This window comes from Arachis ipaensis, chromosome B9, assembly GCF_059453495.1.
Source record: "Arachis ipaensis isolate K30076 ecotype BB chromosome B9, ASM5945349v1, whole genome shotgun sequence".
NCBI classification, from domain to species: domain Eukaryota; kingdom Viridiplantae; phylum Streptophyta; class Magnoliopsida; order Fabales; family Fabaceae; genus Arachis; species Arachis ipaensis.
The window spans coordinates 36,947,768-36,953,209 of record NC_142444.1 but is presented as its reverse complement, the minus strand read 5'-3'; positions in this window follow the sequence as shown (position 1 = coordinate 36,953,209).

Genomic DNA, 5,442 nt, shown 5'->3' with positions numbered 1-5,442 from the left:
TTACAAGCTATACATAGAGTGAGAAGGGTAGAGAGAAATAGAGAAGGAGAGAGTAGATAAGAGGATGAAAAAATAGAGTTCATTAATTTTAGATAAAAATATTTTATCTCAATTTTAATGAGAGTGACATGTGACACATTTTGATTGTTAAATTTGTAATATAATATAGCTATATTTCACTTTTAATTTTATTTGTAATTAGAGAATATCATGTTGCATATTTTGATTGTCAAATTTATAATTAGTCATTGACGATAATAATAATAATAATAATAATAATAATAATAATAATAATAATAATAATAATAATAATTATTATTATTATTATTATTATTATTATTATTATTATTATTATTATTATTATTATTATTATTATTATTATTATTATTATAAGAGAGAGAGCTCTTTAATTTAGAGAAAAAGATTTGATTTCAATTACAATGAGGAAGTGACATATGACACATTTTGGTTATAAAATTAGTAAGATATAATAGATTAAATCAACAATATTTGGGAAACAATAAAAAATTAGTCCAAACAATTTTAAATTATATTTTTTTATTACCCACGGTTAGGGTTGGCAAGCGGGGAAGCCCGCCCCGCCCCGCCCCGCCCCGCCTAGTGAGGCGGTCCCAGAATCCCAACCCGCCCCGCCTAACGGCAGGCTGGCGGGCCGGCGGGCTAAGTCCGCCAAATATCCTCTTTTTTTTTTTACTTTTAACTATTAAATAATATATATAAAGATATAAAAAATTCTCTTTTATTTTTTACTTTTTTAACTATTATAATTTCTAAAAGTACAAACAAATTATAATTTTTGTATTCACAAACATTAAAGTCTTTGTAATTATAAATATCTAATAAACATAATTATAAACCAAGTTTTCATCCAAAACATAATTATAAATATTGTTTCCAAAGCAAAATAAACATAATCCAAAACATAATTAACAATATTGTCTCTAAAATAAAACAAACATAATCTAAAACACTCAATTTTCATCTTCATTCTCTCGTAAGTTGGGTTGGGAGAAGTTGAATTTTGGTAAAAAAAATTGTAAAAATACCCCTTACTAAAAAAATACTAAGCCCGGCGGGGAAGCCCGCCCCACCCCGCCAAAGCCCGCCAAAACCCGCGGTTTAAGCGGTGCGGGTTAAGCGGGCTTTTACTATTTGGCGGTTCCAATTTTCCAGCCCGGCCCGCCTTTTTTGGCGGGTTATGCGGGCCGGCCCGACAGGTTTAGGCCCGTTTGCCACCCCTACCCACGGTATTTGTAAAATCCGATCAAACTATAATTAAAAAAGTAATTAATTAAATATGAGCAAGAAGGATTGAAAATTTTAGTAATCATAATTTAAAAATTTAATAATAATATTTGACTCAGAGGATTTTTTCGAATGGAAAAATATAGTTTTTTGCGTAAAAATGCACATTGAAAATTTGACTGGAAATACCGGTTTAAATCTGTCCGGTACTGCAGCTGAAAAAGTTAATTATGAGTAAAGAAAGTTAAAAAGTTAAAATTTATAATTGAGAAAGTAAAAATATTTAAAACGTAAATTAAAACGCTAATCTTAAAGGTTTTGGCCTAATTTTTGGGCCAAACGAGCCATATAAGTAAACCAGGTCCAAGTTGAGCCCAAATCCAACATATATAAGTCCTTAACTAAGGCCATTCAGCACCAACACCCATTCATTAGTGCTTTGTGCTTAAATAAGAGAAGAGAGGGGAGAAGAGAGAAAATCCTTGCCTTTGATTTTTCAAACCACCTTAACTTTCTCTCTGAAACTCCAATCACCGCACCGTTTGTGGCTATTCATCACCCATCTCATCCTCTACAATTTTATCTGAATAGATTGGTATGAATTTCAAATTCTCTTATCCCATTTTTACAATACATGTTAAATTCAAATTTGAACTTTGGATATTGAGAATGTGATTTTAATAGTTTAGGGGTACTCTAGAACGAGTTATAGCTGGGTGATAAACTCCAATTTTGTGGTTTATCTTGTGTAGAATTTGAGAGGTTTTGTCAATATTTTTCACACTTATTCATATAAAATGCATGGTTTTGTGTTTCCATCCTAATTTTGCTTCATGGTTTGAAACATGCTTATTTAACCCTAAAAATACCAAATTTTAATCCTCTCTTGATGCCATTCAATGCCGTGATATGTTTGTTAAGTGATTTTAGAGTTTATAGGGTAGAAATGGCCTAGAAGATGGAAGAGAAGCATGCAAAAGATGAAGGGACATGAAGAATGAAGCTTTGAAAAACTGGCCTCGGTGCGCACGAGTGGACACAGGCAGCTGGGACTGGCGCGCAAGAGCTGGTGCATTCGCGTGCTGAAGCGAAATTCCACCGACGCATACGCGTGGCTTGAGGAGTTCATATGACGTGCACGCGTGACGCTCAGCACGTGACTTCATTAATGAAGTCGTGGTTGGCGATTTCTGAGAAGCTCCAGGCCCAAATCCAAGCTGATTCTGCATGGAAAAGAACCAAGGGAGAAAGGAGAATCAATCATTTTATACACAACATATAATTTTAGCTAGTCTTTGGTTCTTGTATTCTAGAGAGAGAAACTCTTACTTCTCTATAGATCTTGTTTGTTTTAATTTTCCTTTGTTGAATTTCTGAATTGGGTCTTGTTGATTTTAGTTTCAATTACTTAATTTGAGTTCTCTAGTTATAATTTTGTTTAGATCTAGTGTTGAATTTGAATTTTCTTGTTATTTTCCTTTTCTTCTCATTTTATGACTTTGTGGACCTTGAATTTCTATTAATGCATTGATGTTTTCCATGATTGATAGTGTTAGTTGAGTTGTTTTCTATTGATAATTGTTAGTGGGTACTTGTAATTTCCAATTAATTTGCAATTTGAATATGTCCTTTGTTAATGCATACCATGTGTTTGATGAAATGTTTCCTTTGATTATGGAGTAATTTTCTTTACTCTTGGCCTAGGCTAAGGGAATTGGGTGACCTTAAGTCATTGGGTCTAATTGATTTGGTGATTTGAGAACCCCTAGTGGTCAAATTGATACCATTGACACTAATCTACTACTAATCCAATTAGTAGTTAGATTAGGACTTATGAGTTGAGATTGATCAAGCTATTTGACATACCTTAAGCGTTGAAGTAGACTTTGTACGTACTTCAAGCATGGAGGTAGACTTAATGAGCTTGGTTCTTTATAATTGTCAAGATATGGTTATTAGACAAGGATGGTGACCCCAATTCCTATCCCTAGCCAAGAGTCCCTTTTATTATTCATATTTGAAACCCAAAAATCCCAATTGCTTGATTCTTGCTATAGTTAGTTTAGTTACTTGCTTAGTCTTAGAATAGAAGTAGCTTTATATGTTACCTTGTTAGATTCCATTCACTTATACTTGGCTTTAGTTGCTTTGATTTAGTTTCTTGCACTTTAAGATTCCTTGCATGTTAAGTTTAGTAGTTTAAATTCTTGTTTATGACTCCCAACCCCTGAATTCTAACCAATATTGATGCACATGTTTGCCCATTCTCTTGAGGACGACCCGAGACCAATACTCTCGGTTACTTTATATTGGGGTTGACTTTGTGACAACCAAATCAAAATTTGACCAAGAGGATTATTTGTCGGTCTAGGACTATACTATGACAATGATTTGATCTTCTTATTGACGAAAATTCTAGACTGTCGGTAATCTTTCCATCACTGGGCCTCATCATATATTCTAGTGGGTAAAAGGTAAGAACTATTTCCTTTATGATTATGGTGTTTTATGATATCCTAGTATATTGAGTATTGTATATTTTATGTGAAAATAGTGTAGAATGGTGTTAGAGGTATTGGATTGACCATTGGTGAGGCTTGGAGTTGAGGCTTGGTGGAGATTTACAAGTACAAGACTTAATTTTGACTTTCAAGAGGTACGATTTAAGTCTTATTTAAATATCATGTAATGTAATGTGAAATCCTAAGCTAGATGTCCCTAGGAATAAATTTGAATTGTGTATTTGGTTGGGATTGATGTGTGCAGCTGATGTGTTGTTAAAATTATCGAATTGAATGGTGAATTGTGTATTTATGAGTTATTTACGAGTTATGTATTGAATTAATGGATATTGGGACGGAGGCCGTGAATTTGGACCAGAGGCTGGAAAAAGTAAGAATGATAAGTTGGTGAATGTATTATATGATGATGCATGAATTTGAATAAAAATTTTGGCATTGAGTGTGTGAGATTTGATAATGATTGTTAGAGTAGTAGAATTGAGAATTTGAGATATAAAACGGATAAATTTTGAGTTAAAATGTGTAAATGGAGTAGGTTTGAATTTGGTTGATTGTGAATGCATGGATAAAAGTGGTTTGGGGTTATTTTGTTGAGTTAAAATTATTTTGACTTGTAAACTTTTGGAAAAGTTAGTAAATTCTGTTTTCGTTAAAATTGATTTTCGGCCAACTTCGGCGGGTGGTACACGGAATCGTGATCGCACACTTTTCACACAACTCCGTGCAGCTGACCAGCAAGTGCACTGGGTCGTCCAAGTAATACCTTACGTGAGTAAGGGTCGATCCCATGGAGATTGTCGGCTTGAAGCAAGCTGTGGTCATCCTTGTAAATCTCAGTCAGGCAGATTTAAATGGTTATGGCATTTTGATAATTGAAATATAATTAAAACAGAAAATAAGATAGAAGCACTTATGTAATTCATTGGTGGGATTTCAGATAAGCGTATGAAGATGCTTTGTTCCTTCTGAAACTCTGCTTTCCTATTGCCTTCATCCAATCATTCATACTCCCTTCCATGGCAAGCTGTATGTTGGGGGATCATCGTTGTCAATGGCTACCGTCCGTCCTTTCAGTGAAAATGGTCCAAATGCGCTGTCACCGCACGGCTAATCATATGTCAGTTCTCACTCATGTTGGAATAGGATCCATTGATCCTTTTGCGTTTGTCACAATGCCCAACACTCGCGAGTTTGAAGCTCGTCACAGCCATCCCATCCCAGATCCTACTCGGAATACCATAGACAAGGTTTAGACTTTCCAGATCTCAGGAATGGCCACCAATAATTCTAGTCTATACCACGAAGGTTCTAATCTTATATTAGAAACCCAAGAGATATGCATTCAAGCTCGTTTTCAGGTAGAACAGAAGTGGTTGTCAGGCACGCGTTCGTAGGTGAGAATGGTGATGAGTATCACATAATCATCACATTCATCATGTTCTTGTGTGTGAATGAATATCTTATAATAAGAGTAAGCTTGAATTGAATGGAAAACAGTAGTAATTGCATTAACTCATGAAGAATAGTAGAGCTCCACACCTTAATCTATGGGGTGTAGAAATTCCACCGTTGAAAATACATAAGTGAAAATAGGGTAGACATGGCTGAGTGGCTAGCCTCGCATGGAGGTCTCAGAACATAAAAGTTACATAAT